This window comes from Dermacentor variabilis, chromosome 3 (assembly GCF_050947875.1).
Source record: "Dermacentor variabilis isolate Ectoservices chromosome 3, ASM5094787v1, whole genome shotgun sequence".
Lineage (NCBI taxonomy): Eukaryota > Metazoa > Arthropoda > Arachnida > Ixodida > Ixodidae > Dermacentor > Dermacentor variabilis.
In genome coordinates this window covers 157,575,236-157,591,846 of record NC_134570.1, presented here as the reverse complement: position 1 = coordinate 157,591,846, position 16,611 = coordinate 157,575,236, and the positions used below count along the sequence as shown (strand labels likewise).

General features: G+C 48.0%; 2 pseudogenes; one reads left to right on the top strand and one right to left on the bottom strand.

Moving 5' to 3' along the window:
• Positions 1-2,286: 2,286 nt before the first annotated feature.
• LOC142576854 (U5 spliceosomal RNA) lies at positions 2,287-2,416 on the top strand (annotated as a pseudogene).
• A 12,787-nt stretch (positions 2,417-15,203) lies between these two features.
• LOC142576913 (U5 spliceosomal RNA) lies at positions 15,204-15,341 on the bottom strand (annotated as a pseudogene).
• Between the last annotated feature and the right edge of the window lie 1,270 nt (positions 15,342-16,611).

The window sequence follows — 16,611 nt, the reverse complement described above, 5'->3', positions numbered from 1 at the left end:
ACAGCAGCTGGCGTAACGAAACAACTAGGTGCTCCCGTCAACGTTTAAAACCACTGATTATCATGCACCGTTTTATAAGCAGGTCATTGCTCTTAAGAGAAACTAATGAGCCTACTACAGTATGTATATATAGGGTGCCCCAGTTCACGTTAGACAAGCTGTTCAAAGAACCCTCCAAAGTCATGATGCAACATACTATTGTAAGACTTAAAGTGTTCTTCGGTCGCCAGGGGTCTCAGACCGAACACCGTATACGTCCTATAGGTATATTTTGCACCGTGAATTCTTAATGTTTCTTTTCTTCTTCGAAATGCTTGCCTAACGTAGCTGAGGCACACGGTACAATTGAATTCAGTTCCGCGGTTTCACATCCCACAACCACGATTACGTTGCAAATCATGCCGTAGTGGGGGTCTCCGGATTATTTTGACCACCAGAGGATCTTTAACGTGCCCACAAAGCGCGAGACACGGGTTTTCTTGCGGAACACGCGGTATAATGACGGTATTATGTCATGATTTATTGTCTGGTCGCACAGAACAGACCTACGCTCACTGGTACCATTGCGTGGGTGAAATGGCACTGTATATGTGCATGAGCCTTTTTGCTAGATCTTGTAACATATCAGGCGCGATAAATGAAATGGGTCAAATTCTATTTTACTTTGCCCTATGACAATAGGGCGTGAAAGGAGGCGTGAGCATAAAGGAATAAACAGGTGCAAGAAGCAAGCCCCCGTGGACGAGTGAATAAAGGAACACATCTACAGAACTCGGGCAGAACTCACCTACAATGACAATCCGAGTATGCGAATAGCCGAAACGCGACAGTCACGTGTGAGAGGCGAGCCCGGCTCTTTTCTCGCGCTTTCCACTGGACACGCTGCGCCTTCTGGCGGCGTCATCGTGAGGTCGGGCGGGCCCACTGGCACATGCGCAGTGACCCAAGTTGGTGTCAAAGTGGTTCATCGCAGAGCGGCTCATACCCATTGGCACATACGCAAGTTCGTGTCAAAGACGTCAGTGTCCACCACGCGCATGCCTCTATCAGGATGCTTGCACCTGGTTTTCAGCAACGCGTCGGCTCACAGTTTGGCTCGAGATATCACGGGCCGAGCCTCGTCCGCGCATGCGGACGGCGTGAACAAGGAGGAGAGACACGAGGAACCCTGTGAGACGTATCACGAGATAGCCCCATCGATTCAGGCGTCGCGCGCTCCCACCACCGGCCTAGCAACTCGATAAAATGCAAGCGGTCGCGTCTAGGCGGCTCCAAACAAACGCGTACCCACACCCAAAGTACATTAACAATATCACAGGCGGCAAGGAAAGCGACCTGCGCAGACTCTGCTCACAAACAGGGACACTCACACACATTATTAATGTGGGAATGCACCTCGCTCCCTCGGTCAGCACCGAGACTGACTGGACCGCCTGGCTCAGGGCCGGAGACGTCGACCGACAGCTTATGCCGGGGGACTTGGCGGAGAAGGCCAAGCAGGCCCAGGGCCTTACATGAGCCAGACCCTTTAGCCACCTCTCCCCTTCTCAATAAAGTTTGTCACCACCGCCACCATCAGCAACATTGTTGTCTGAAAATTACTTTGGGTGTCCGGCGCAATTAGAGATTGTCCCAGTTGTCCAGTTTTAAAGCGAAGCTTTCCTTCCCTCTTCCCAGTGGCGTAGCAACAGGGGGGGGGGGGGGGGCCCGGGTGCAAGAGGCCAGTGGGGGGAGGGGTGTCATATACGTCTGAAGACACCCCTCTTTCCGCCGGCTACACCCGGGGGGAGGGGTGACAGAAGACCTACGGGCCCCGGGTGCCTGACGACGTAGCTACGCCACTGCCTCTTCCTTCGACCTTTACACTGCTGCTGCTGCAGCTGCTGTCTTACACGACGTGTCGGGAAGAGGTTCACAGCGTGCATATACATGGCAGAAGCGTGACAAAAAGGATAGGCGACGCGAGAATGTCGTTTGGGATCACCATCACGTCTCACGGGCACAATGCCCTCTTCAGCTCCCTAGCCGTTGCCACAATACCCTTGCTCCGAGGTCGAATTCCATGATGCCGCCCAGAGCGTTCTAACAATTACGCTCTTAGCTTTACGTTTTCGATAACATTCAGTTAAAGGCCCTACGGGCAGAGCTTACTTGTATCCGTTGGCTTAAATACAATTTCGCATTTCGGCATAACTAATAAATGATTTACGTCGAACAAACAGCTAAAGCTGTTAATGGGTGAGGGTCAGTTCGAATGCCCCGCTCCGCACAGTGGGCAGGTTATTATTGCTCAGGTCTCTCCTCAGGACCCCACACGAACTAACCTTTCGCCTTTTACTAAAGGTTACCGTGGGGAGGGACACTCCAATGAGCCTATGGGCCAATTTTTGTGAGGCCCCACTTGTTTGAGTGGGGCCTAATACGTCAACCCAAAATCAGATTATCTTGACACATGTTAAAATCACTTCTTGTTGGGCTAGTTGGTATCTTATAATAGACTTGATACATGTGTGCGCCAACTTACCGGGCGGTAATGTGGAAATCTTAAAAAATCGCCTCTTGCAACTTCAGCTGGAATACTCGAAGAGCTAGGCGTACGTTACTATCACCAGAAATCGAAACACGTATTCAACTACTTCACAAAAATCTACAAATTAACTTACAATTAGTTGCTTTTCGACACATAATGCAATTTGCGAATTGTAGCCGGTGAGCTTACAAGACGTATCCAATTGAAATGGATTTCCAGGACGACACCGCAGCACAGAGGCTCGGCCTTTCTATACCGGCGTGGGAGCGGCCCGCTACCTGCTGACACGGGTTCCGAAGGACCTGAATAAGGTTTTTTATTATCGAGTTATTTGAAAAAGTTTCGAACGAAATGCAGGGGCGTTACAGTTACTATTGCGCTCCATTCCATAAAAGAGGACTTTGTCAAAAAACTAAGTGGAACAGCAGTGCATCTCTAGGGCAAGTTTGATGGCGCATATCTCCAAACTGGCGTCATTTGGAATTTCATTCCAAGTCGATGTGCCTTGCCAGCTCGCTGGCTACAATTCGTAAATTGCGAGATGTGCCATACAGTAATTAATTCAAAAGACAATTACAATATTTTTGTCAATTCATCGAATGTCTCTTTTTGATTTCTCGTACAAGTGATATGTGCACCTCTATGAATTATCAAGCTCAACGCCTTCAATTATGTTATCTGCAACTGCTTAATTGTAAATTACATAAAACTTAAAATTGACCACCATGTGTTTTCTTGACGCAGTACGTATGTCCCTGCTAACCCTTGTTGGCAGCGTCTGTTTGTCATGTGTCGACTTTAAACTGGACAAGCCTTGGTTCGCTATCAACACTGTTGATTTGTAAAAGTGACGTAGTGTCAGTTGTGTCACAGCATGGTGACCACGCGGTAAATGATGCATAAATCACCGCTAGAGAGGGCACATGTTGTCCACGCGAACAGCGTTCAAAGCACAGTCAGGCCAGTTCTAAAGCGAAGCGTGCTTTGCCTTTTCTTGCCACTTTTCCACTGCTGCTGCTGCTGCCCTGCACGACGCGTGGAGGTGTTTCAGAGCGTGCATATGCTTGGCAGAAGTGTGACAGAGAGGAAAGGCAATGCGAGAAACTCGTTTGCATCCTTTTATCGCGTCGCACGTGCACAATGCTCTCTCGAGCTCCCTGGCCGTCACCAGAATACCCTCTTGACAGCTGTAATAATCGGTGAGCCCCCGCAAAAGCAGTGCGCAAACTGCAGCGCATCCCAACAGTGAATGGAGGCAGAGAACGGGTAGAATCGACGTAGTCAAGAGCGCGCGACAGCCCTGCCACTCATCGCTCCCAGTTCCCAACATGGGGGGCAGAGGGAGAGGAAAATCATGACGTCAAAATGCGATGACGCGCTACTACTAGACGCAAGAGGGGTCGCACGTCAAATCGACACGTCAGTGCCCACCGCGATAGCTGTGCGGCTGTGCCATTGCTCGAGGTTGCGGGTTCGATCCGGACCGCGGCAGCCGCATTTCGAGGGGGGGGGGGCGAAATACAAAAAACGCTCGTGTGGTGCACGTAAAGAACCCCATGGGTTCGAAAGTCATCCGGAGTCCTCCACTACGGCACGCCTCATTATCCGATTGTGGTTTCAGCAGATAGAGCATAAGTTTTCACTTCTGCCACGATGCGATGTACCACGTGAGGCAATGACAATGCTGAGGTTCTCGGAAGTTATGAACGCTGGCGCACAACAACGGCTCAAAGAAACGCGTCTTGCTGTGCTTTCTGTATACTACGCACGCAAACAACAGTTTTGCTCGCAAGGTAATGTTTAACATGAACTCGCCACACTATTGTTGGACTAAACGCTGCAGAAATTGAACATTCGCCATCAACGTCACCGTAAGATATCGTCAATCAAAGCAAACAGCACAGGAAAATTCAATACATCGATTTCCACAGTGCGTGGGATCTGCATAATTTTACAGCGAAGCTGTATTCCTCTACCATCCAACAAAATTTTCGTGTCGTCGGCGTGCTAAGCAAAATACGTGTGCCGATCCCGGAGATAGTGCAATACCGGCCCAACCCGCGACGGAGGTGAAGCAGGAGTTAAGCGCTCCCCATACGTGAGCCGATCCCGAAGATTGTCGTTATTCGCCGAAGATCGTCGCCAGCGTCGTCATTCCCGCTTCTTCATCCGGTTGCCGTCACAGTGAGGCAGTGGCGTAGCCAGAACTTTATTTCGGGAGGGGGGGCGGTGTTTCCGCCGACAACAACCACTCTTTACCTTCCTTCTCTCTCTCTCTCATTATTATATATATATATATATATATATATATATATTGTGTGTGTGTGTGTGTGTGTGTGTGTGTGTGTGTGTGTGTGTACTGACTCGTGTGCTTTTTTATCTTTATCGGGCGGCCAGGCTTCACAACCTATCGGAAGTTTCTGCAATGTTATCGATGGTTACATCCGCTGTCTGCCACCGAAACTTGTGTAATCTGTTAGCATGTATGCACTACGCGACTGTTGTAGAACTTTGTGGAAAACACGCGGGTCCCAGCGATTACTCTGGAACATTTGACGACTGATATATAAAAGCCAACGCGCTTGACCCCCTGATCAGATTTCCGACGATCGCCGACTGTGTTCGCCGCTATCGTTGTGCTTTAAGTATTTGGAAGGGCACACTGAGGTTGTCCCTAGGACATCTAAGCAAGGATTGTCTTCGTTCTCGCTTCAAAACAACCTACTCGTAAAGAAGAACTTCTCACCAGTCCAGGCCAACTGACTTCTTGTTCCCTCAGAGTTGCATCCAGAAATACTGCACGCCCTACATAACGATCCGACCACTGGACACCTCAGATTCTCCCGCACACTATCGAGGGTACAGGAAAAGTATTACTGGCCGCGCCTGACCGCCGACGTCGCCCGTTACGTCAAGACATGCCGTGACTGCCAACGACATTAGACACCGCCAACAAGGCCTGCAGGATTACTACATCCGATCGAGCCGTTTTGCCGACCATATCATCAGATCGGGATGGATTTGTTGGGACCCTTTGCAACGTCAACATCTGGAATTAAGTGGATCGTCATGGCGACGAACTACCTCACCCGCTTCGCTGAAACTAAAGCTCTGCCAAAAGGTAGCGCAGCTGAAGTGGCGAAATGCTTTGTCGAGAACATCCTGCTGCGATTTGGCGCCGCAAAAGTCCTCATCACCGACAGAGGAACGGCCTTTACAGCGGAGCTCACCCAAGCCATTCTGCAGTACAGTCAGACAAGGCACGGGAGGACAACTGCCTACCACCCACAGCTGAATGGTCTTACAGCTGAATGGCCTGAATAAGAGCCTCGCCGACATGCTAGCAATGTATGTCGACGTCGAACACAATACCTGCAATGCCGTCCTGCCGTACGTAACCTTCGCTTACAACAAGGCGGTGCAAGAAATAACACAGATCACCCCGTTCAAGCTGGTTTACTGCAGGAACCCGACGACAACTCTCGGCGCCATGCTGCCGCACGCCACCGATGAAGAGAATCTTAACGTTGCCGGCTATCTCCCGCGCGCCAAAGGAGCCCGACAGTTCGCCCGTCTACAGATAAAGAACCAGCAGCATGCCGACAGCCGGCACTACAACCTCCGACGACGCTAAGTCGAGTACCAGCCCGGTGACCGTGTTTGGGTTGGGGCCCCGATACGCCGACGAGGACTAAGTGAGAAAGTATTGCGATGCTATTTCGGTCCCTACAATATCTTCCGACGTATTGGCGAACTCGACTATGAGTTCGTGCCAGACGGCATTTCGCATTCACAGCGGCGCCGCGCACGATCTGAAGTGGTCCACGTGGTGCGTCTTAAACCCTTTTACGCACGCTTACGAGCTTCCTTATTTTGTTGCTTCTTTGCTACGAGTGTTTTTATTTATTACTTTCGTTTGCTTGCAGCATCGGGTCGATGCTTCTTTAAGAGGGGGGTATTGACACGTGTACTAGTTTATCTTTGTCGGGCGACCACGTTTCACCACCTAACAAATGTTATCGCACAGCGCAGGACACGCCTGCATGTATCCGTCAATCCGCTGTCTGTCACGGAACATTGTGTAATCTGACTGCACGTATGCGTGACGCGAATAGTGTAGAACTTCCTGGAAGACACGCGGGCCCCAGCGATTACTCTGGTACATTCTACGGCTAATGTAAAAAATCCGACATGCTTGACCCACTGATCAGATTTCCGACGATCGCTGATTTGGTTCGCAGCTATCGTTATGCTTGAAGTGTAGCTTGCATTTGAGGACACAAGTTCGCCTAATAAAGATTAAGTTTCGCCATTTACAGTTTTGCTACTGTGTTCGTCCCAATCACTACCACGTGACAGTACTACAAATCGTCCGAAGGCATTGCTGTAGGGGGATGTTAAAAAAGAAACACGAATATTGGTTGAAAGGTAAGACACCAGAAATATATGTGTAGTGCCAGGAGTACGTATACTGAAGAAGGCTTTTGTTTTGCTGGGCTTGTTGGTGCATATTAACTTGTGGGTGAACTGCGCGAGCACGGGACGAGAAAGGAAACAAACAGCAGCGCAAACTATCAACATACCGTTTATTTCAACATAGAGCATCATGATCGGAACACTAATGTATATATATATATATATATATATATATATATATATATATATATATATATATATATATATATAAAGAGAGAGAGAGAGATCGCCTTTATGATTTCGTTGCATCGGTTGTGACTGGCTTTGTCCTCATGAGAGAGCTGCCCGAAAATCACGAAATAAGGTTTTTCGATTTCAGACTTCACCTAGCTAGTGATCATGTGTGCTGGGCTTATGCTCCCCCGTTCTCAGAAGGCTCTTCTGCATTTTTCACCTGCACATTCAAAGACAGTGAAGCGGGCAGTGGCAACGGCTGTTTTTAGGGACACATTAAACAGTCGTGTGTGCATCAAACGGACTACAATTTCAAGTCGCAAGTTGGCCGGCAACGATCGGCGGGCTTCACGGAATATTTGCTGCGCAGCATTGCCGGGATACTTGTTCAAGAAACGCAAATTGGAAGAACAGTGCACTATATCACCAATGACAAGCGGAAGACCACGGCGATACCGTACCTTCATGAGATTTCACATTACAACAAGAAAATTGCTGGGATGGCCCGGGTGCGAATTGTTTTCTCAGCGCCCAAAAAACTATCACGTTTACGCAGGCGGGTCATCCGAGATGATGAGACGACCGAAGAGTGTAGGAAGAAGCACGCGAAGAAATTCGTGGGTTGCCGAAGCGATGTTTCGTACAACGTTCCTCTGTCATGTGGTCTCGCCTACATAGGACAGCCGGGACGTTGTGTTATTAACCACCTCAGAGAGCATTCATGAATGCCCAGAACCGGCCAAGGAAGCAATCTCGTTTTGCACTTGTCGACATGTAGCGATTTCAAGCCAGTTTGCACGCAGCACTATATTGAAAACATACAAGAATCGCCTCATGCGCGAAATATGTGAGGCCCACGCAATCCGCAGAAAAGACAAATGCGTCAGCACCTCGTCAATCGATCTAACAGGTAACAAAATTGGCTACCTTGGATAGCAGATACTCATTCTCGACAACCACTTGAGCATTCGCGTCAGTACATATGCTCCGCGTCAGTACATATGCTCCGCGTTTTTTCAAATAAATCGTATGTTGATAGTCGGCGCTCGTGTTTGTTTCTTTTCTTGTCCTGTCCTCGCGCAGTTCACCCCCAAGTTAGGAGTTCGTCTTTGCGTGGTGTACGACCTCCATATGGATGCGGAGGCTGTACACAACGCAAAGACGAACTCCTAGCACTACCCGGACAAGAATGCTTCAACAACGAGGATGCGCGTTTTGCAGCCGCTTCGCATCAAATTATGCCATCATTCTTATGCTATATTTAGAGAGATTATAATAAAAAATGAAATTTCATTTGCGAACTGATGCATTTGCATACTGCATGTCGATCACCTAGCTGGTACATGAAGTGGAAAAACGAACAGCGCTAAAAACGCGTCCATGCAAAAACAAGACAGCGCACTACCGTGTCTTATCGTTTGCAGGTCAGACTTGTTACAGCCCAGGTAACAAGGTGTTCACCGTTATTTTCCAGCCAGACCTTCTAATGAGTGATACGGCCACGGCTACGCACAACAGAGAGCGGGCACTATTTTGCGAAGTTGTTATCCCTCAATCATGCTTTCGGCGTTGTGGGCATGCTATATTATTCTACATTTAAAAATAAAAGAACGAAGCTTTGCGTTAGAACTTCAAGAGCATCATATGATGCAAGTTTCACTCACTTTTTGTGACCTGCTGTCCAACTTGTTTCAAGAGTTGTTTTGAAGTAACTTACGATGATGGTAAGTGGTCATCACCAACATTGTTATTTGAACATACTCGGGAACTGAGGTGGCAGACAGTCCGAAGCAGGGCTGCTTCCTTTTCAGAAGCCTTTGCGAAAATTACGGCATCTTTAGTTCGCAGTCAAATAAGGGCCAGTAGCTCCGAGAAATTTGAAAGCGTCGTGACTCCTGACATCCGTCTATTCTAGAAGTTGCCGAGACGTTTAGTTAGGATGCGCTCTCTGCAGCAAGCAGCACGTGTTACCACGTGGTCGGCGAGCCTCAGCTAAGCGACTGGCCACGGCTGTCTGGTGTTGAGGGATCGGGCAGTGACGAGACACTCCCTATCACCATAACTATCCGCCAACTTAGTTCTTGACGCCTTATATGGGTGTCCCCTCCCCCCCCCCCCGCCATCCTCGTATCCATCATGCACTCCACTCCTTTTCCTAACATTCTTTTCCGTTAGTCACGGTCACACGCTTCAACATTCGCCGGTTTGTTAAACGGCGTGGTGGCTGATAATATTCCTATATTTCTACTTCTGCATGGATTTCGATGCCATTCTCCTACGTGCCCTACCACCTGTTTGTTTTGGCGGTTTCACAGCTTCCCTGGCCCCCTACCCCCGGCCTTGATATATTTTGCCGTGCAGAAATCAGCGTTCTTTTAAAGCGAAGCTTTTATTTTTCAAAAGTTATTTTTATTTTTCAAAAGTTATTTTTCAAAAGCTTTTTTGAAAACTCGGGGGTGGTTCAGAGTGCGTATATACATGAAAGGAGCAAGGCAGAGAGGAAAAAAACGCGGGAAATAGTTTGGACCTTTGCAACGCGTCGAATGGGCACAATGCCCTCTGGAGCTCCCAAAACCACTGCAGAAATTGCTGCGTTTACCTTCCTAGTATACCCAAGTCCACAGGGAAGCTGGAGAGGAGAGAGGAGGCAGAGAACAGTCTTCCCGCTCATCGCTCGCTGTTCCCCTACAGGGGGGGAGGGGGAAGAACAGGGAAAAGGTGACGTGATAAGGCTAGGAAGCGCTACTACTACAGACACGACAAGGATTGCGGGGAAACTGGTCCAACTTAAGTTCTAGGTACGGTGACATGACAACCCTTCGGGCCGCCACAAGCCCTCGCTTTGCTCTCACATGCAAACTTCTACTTTCATCCATGTCACTCTCTCGGAGCACACCTCCTGAAACTTTCTGTTCCGTGAGACGGGTGGGGGGGGGGGCATTCTTCAAAAAATGGGGGGGGGGGTGAGTTCAACCCCTAACGCTCCCTGGCTACACCAATTCCGTCAGGTCATGGTCGTCTTAGAGACGTCGTCATCTCATTGTTCTCCTGTCGTTGTCACAACATCGTCATCGTTACACCAGCGTCATATCTTACTAATCCAAATCTTATTGTCGTCTTGTCGTCGTCATTACACGCCTTTCTCGTGCAATCAATATCATTCCTTCTTGGTCATTTCGTCACTGCATCGGCATCATAAAGTCGGCGTCATGCTTCCATGTTCAATGGCAACCTTCGCAAGCGACTGCTATACCAAAGTGGTACGATATTGGTTTATGAGGCATATAGCCGACGTGACGAAAGCCTTACAATTGCCGCAACAAATGCTAAATAAGCGTGACTTCAGGAATATGGTGTTTCGCTACATTGCTCGATTACTATTCGCACTGGAATCGACAAAACGTGAGATTAGTTCGACCATAATTTGCTTTCCCAGTACATAGCTATACGCTCGAAAATATGGACGCAACCCTCTAGAGTTGGGACAAACCTGAACAAGAATATCGCTAAAATCTGGACATTAAACACCAAGAAATCCGCACACATACCCGGGACTTTCCCCGGCGCACCACTGCGTTAAGCTTGTTGCCACTGGCATCGAAATGTATCGTGCTCTGGCCACCATAAAAATTAGTGCTGCTTTTCTGTATTCTCCAACCTCGAAATGTAGCTGCCGCCACTGGGACCGAACAAACGACTTCGAGTAACGCCATAGCCGCAAAGCTACCACGGCGGGCACAGAAGTGTTGATCTGACGTGCGGGCACTTCAGCTGTGTCGCTTAGATGCTACGGTGCTTTAACAGTGCGACTTTGAGTCTGCACGCCCTGCGTGAGTTATCCGCTTGACAAATTTGCATGGTGTTTGTTTTGCACAAGTAGAGAAGCGTGTCGTACCGTACCTTGAACTCAAACGTATTCCATTCGTCCACAACCGTTGTACTGTCTAGCGGTATAGTTTCTCCTCGCCTATTAAGGCCGAATTTTCCCTCTGTGAATAACCAAGAAGGTAATTATTGAATTTTTGTTAATTACTTGAATGTGTGTTTGATTTTTCATTCTAGCAATGACCGCCTCTTCGAATAATCCAGCTCAAGGACAAGAATTGTCCTAATTGCTAGAGGAAATTTTTAAAAATTGCTAGACGTGCCGAGACATGATGTGACTGTTCATACCTCTAATGAATATATATATGTCGAACTTTAAAACACAAACAACGTTTCACCTCTGTCATCACTGGTTACATCGCCTCCCCCCCCCCCGCCTCCGCAGAAGCCGCATACACTGTTCTCATCTCTTGTCCGTTAGTCAAGCTTGCCCAGGTCCATACGTGTTAATATGTGACTTTAATACCCGCCATTCAATGCGGGGCTCTGCTATGATGAACGCCTGCGGCAGGGACATGGCTGATTTTATACTGAATCAGGGCCTCATGTCCATCAACAATGGGTCCCCTACTTTCCTTCGTGGCGCATCGTACGGGCGTTTGCCTGGACGTTTATTTCGTTTCGAGAAGCGTTTCTTCTACTGCGTGTTGGTGTGTAGACATAAAAACACACGGAAGTAACCATCTGCCGACGTACACACAGCTAAACTTGTTCCGCCATCCAGCTGCTCTTGCTGTGCGCTGTATAGATTGGCAAGCTTTCGAAGCCTCTGTGAATGCTCAGTGCGGCGGCATCCAATCTTTTTCGGAAATAGATAATGTTATTGCATCAGTCCTATCTGCAAAATCAAGGCATGTCATCGTGAACAGACCCAGATCGCAGATATACGCGCAGTACGAGCACCTCCGTGGAATCCGTCACCGCTCGAACGTTGGTGCAGGAGAACGAAGTCGCCGTAAGACTTATCTACTTCTCGCCGAGCCAAACGTCATGTACTTCGGCACCCTGACAAACTCGATAAGCAACGCTCGAGAACATTTTGCGGCTCCCTAGACCCCAATAAACGTGTATCTATAGAATACGGCAGGTTTTACGGAGCCATAAGGCTTCGTACAATCACCTACGCAACAATCACATCCTCTCCGAGCTGTGGCATGGTGGGAGTGAAGTGGAAGTGGCTGAAGATTAGTGCCAATTACTCGTAGCGGCATCAACCTCACCGAAACCACTTTCGCATTGTGGCTCACCGCCACCTTGTGACGATCGCCTCTATCTGCTGTTCACTGTGCATGAGCTGGACACTGCGATTTCTGCATCGCGACCCCCGGCCGTCCGTCTCAGTGCCTGATGGCATCACCTACTGTGCCCTCTCTATTTGATCCAGGAAGCACGGAAAGTCCTTCTGTGATTCTACAATTACACGTGGCACACGGCGACAGTTCCGGACAGCCGGAAGTGCAGCCGTGTAGTGGCTATTTTGAAACCAGGAAAGTGCACATACGAGCTTTCTTCTTATAGGCGTATCGCTTTAACCAGCTGCGTCGGCAAAGTAATGGAACACATTGTGCTGAGGTGCTGACAATACTAGAATGGCTCTTGGAGAAAATGCCAGCTTGCCAGACTATGAATTCTGCAGAGGGCGGTCATCTATAGACGGCGTTATCGACCTCGTCTCATGCGTAGAACAAGAAAAACAACGTCGGCGATTAGTGGGTGCAGTTTTTTTTACATAAAAGGCGCTTATGATTACGTCCTTCATGAGACCATTCTTTATGCACTTGCAGTGAAGACCTTAGCATAGGTGGCCGACTCTCTGCGTGGATCTTCAGCTACCTTAGCGGACGTACTATTTTTGTGTCCGTTAAGTGGGGCGCCACAAGGTGCGGTCCTCAGTCCTTTGTTGTTCAACATCACGCTTATTGGCCTTGAAGCTTAACTCCCAAGCAATGTTAACATCAGCGCATACGCGGACGATATATACATATGGGCATCTCGACCCGCCGTGGTTGCTCAGTGGCTATGGTGTTGGGCTGCTGAGCACGAGGTCGCGGGATCGAATCCCGGCCACGGCGGCCGCATTTCGATGGGGGCGAAATGCGAAAACACCCGTGTGCTTAGATTTAGGTGCACGTTAAAGAACCCCAGGTGGTCAAAATTTCCGGAGTCCTCCACTACGGTGTGCCTCATAATTAGAAAGTGGTTTGGGCACGTAAAACCCCAAATATAATTAAATATTATTATATGGGCATCTCGAGTAGCGCGCCTGCAAATGAGTGCAAGAATACAACGAGCCACAACCGCCACATCGAAATACTTGCGCCGTCAGGTCCGCAACTTTTCACAGTAAAATGTGCTACAATGACAGTCGCAAGGAAATAAATGAAGCGGTATCCTGTATTCGTTGACGGAGCAGTGATCCCGGTTGTCACGCATCATAGATACTTAGGTGTCGTTATTGACCGCAGCCTATCTTGGTCTAAGCACCAGTGCACTGCGGACCAAACTATGAAGTTTTATACACGTTCTTCGGTTTGTAGCCGCACAAAGATGGGGCCCCGCCGAACGAAGTCTTTTACAGCTATATCAGACGTCTTTTGTGGGCTGCCTACGATACGGCATGCCGGTGCTTTTCAATATACGTTGAACTCGTCCCCGGTCACTAGAAAGCCTTCAGGCCCAAGGTCTGCAAACATACCTAGACCTGCCACGGTGTACATAGGTTTCCGGCACCATAGAAGAATCATGGACCTATCCAATTGAAATTTACATGTCTTGGGAACCACTTCAAGTTCACCTCCGACTTCTGACTAGACACACATACATACCATCCCTTGTGTTCAATTCAAGGAAGCCACCCAAGCTGCACCTACTCAAGATGTCTCACTACTCGTAGACATATCATTCTCTCAGACTTCGCACCTACCATTATCTCTGAAGTGCCACCATGGACACTGCGTAGACCACCGGTGCGCCTTCACACAAATGGGATTTCAAAGAAGTCGCGTATCCCTTCCGCTGGCCTAAAGCAAATCACTTTGGCCTATTTGGCTTGACTATACACACTCTGTGCACATATACACAGACGGGTCCGTCACTTCATGCGCATCGACCGCGGCCTTTGTGATCCCTCACCTGTACACATCCCGCCAATACGAATTGAACCCCAAATCGTCTTCAGCAGCTGCAGAACTTGTTGCATTACGGGAAGCTGTCCTTTTTGTCTCCTGTCTGTCACCACGTACATAGACTATACTTTCTGACGCAAAATCAGCGCTGCAAGCCATCGATTCTCTTTCGAGGAGAGGCCAGCATGACATGCTAGCATAAATTAGACATCCTACAGCATTCGATCTTGCTCAGAGTAACGGGCTCTCAATTGCCTTCCGATGGGTAGGTGGTCACTGTGGCTTGCTCGACAACGAGCTAGCTGATGCGGAAGCAAGAACCGCTATTTCTAAAGCCGTCAACGTAAAGACCCATACTCGCTAAGCGATGTAAAATCGTTGTTGACTGCACTTATGCGAGACTGTACAGCACATTATTGCGCTCAACCAGACCATCGGAACAGGCGCCTGCGTGAAAAAGACTCTGACAGGACTTCCCGCTTACCGGCTATAGTCTAGTGATCCCAACGAAATATGCTTCGTCAGACTCGCATGGGCGTCGCCTGCACTCGACACTATCCACATCTCATCGGCCATGCGGACAGCCCGAACTGTGAATGCTGCCATGTGCCTCAGACGTCCCAGCATCTGTTTTGCGACTGCCCTCTACGCATCACAGCAGAGGCCGCTCGATTCTGCGCTAGCAGACATTAGCACGCAAACCTCGTCCGAAAATACTATTTGGTGGGCAGTGTGCGACCATAACGTAATATCAATAGCTACAAGGGCTGATCTGAACTACTTGAAGATGACCGCACAAGACTTTAAGGAAACCATTGCGTATATATGTATTCTTTCTTCCTCTCCTCATTTTTCATCACTATTTTCTGTCCCCTTTCTTTTATCCCCTGTGCAAAGTAGCCCGCCAGAGCATGCTAGCTCAGGCCAACCTCATTGCCTTCCTAATACATTGTATCTCTATTAAAAATTCCATAATGTATCAGGACAATCTGGTTTTGGGTTGACATTTAAGGTCCCACTCAAACAAGTGGGGCCTCACAATAATTGGCCTATAGGCTCATTGGAGTGCCCCCCCCCCACACACACACGGAACCCTTTAGTAAAAGGCGAAAGGTTAGCTCGTGTGGGGTCATGAGGAGAGACCTGAGCAATAATTACCTGTCCACTGTTCGGGGCGGGGTATTCGAACTCACCCTCACACTGTAACAGCTTTAGCTGTTTGTTCGACGTAAATCATTTATTAGGCATGCCGAAATGAGATTGTATTTCAGCCAACACATACAAGTTTTGCCTGTAGAGCCTTTAATTAGATCTTATTGAAAACTTAGACCTATGAGCGTAATTGTGCAGAACGCTTTAAGCGGCAACATGCAATTCGACCTCGGAGAAAGGGTACTGTGGTAACGGCCAGCGAACTCCAGAGGGTATTGCCCACGTGCGACGCAATGGAAAGGTGCAACGGACATTCTCGCGTAGCCTATGCCCTCTTCTACGCTCCTGCCATATTATATGCACGCTCTCACCCTCCTCCCGACACGTCGTGCAAAACAACAGCAGCAGCAGCAGTAGAAGTGTAAAAGTCGTAGGACGAGCCAAATAAACTTGGCTTTAAAACTGGTCTGACAATGCTATGAATGCTGTTCGCGTTAACATGTGTCGCCTCACGCGGTGATTTGTTCATTTGCCAAGTGATCACCATGCTATTACACAATTGGCAGTACGTCACTTTTACAAATCAACTGTGTTGATAGCGAACCCAGACTTGTCCAGATTAAAGTCGACAGATGACGGCATAACAAAAGCTGCCAACAAGGCTTAGCCGGGACATACGTAGTGCGTCAAGAATATACAGGTTCGACAAATTAACAATACACATTACAAATACAAATTACCATCTTAATACACATTACAAATACAAATTACCATCTTAATTCATTACCTTAAGAGGAAGCTTTAGCTCGAGTGCTCTTATCTAAATACATGTAAAAGGAGAATTCGTTTTTCTCGGCAACCACTGCACCAAATTTGACGAGGTTTGTTGCATTTAAAAGAAAAACTTAAAATCTAGTGACTGTTGGTTTCGAATTTTTGAGTTACGTCGTCAATCTTTTATTAAAAATTGGCGAAAATCAAGAATTTTCAAAAATAGAAACTATCATGTTTACAAGTCTGTAACTCAACCACTAAAGATTATAATACAATTCTGTGAATTCAATCTAAAAGTACATCCATAGCGGACAAAATTGATATGTTACACATGAATATAAAAAAAATTAATCATAGGGAAATACAACTTTTGTAAAACCGTTGTAACCAACGTAACAAATTCATGTAAGATGTAAAATGACATATTGAATTTGTCCGCTTTGAATGATCTAATGGATGCCGTTTACAGAACCGCGATATCAGTTCTTGATGCAT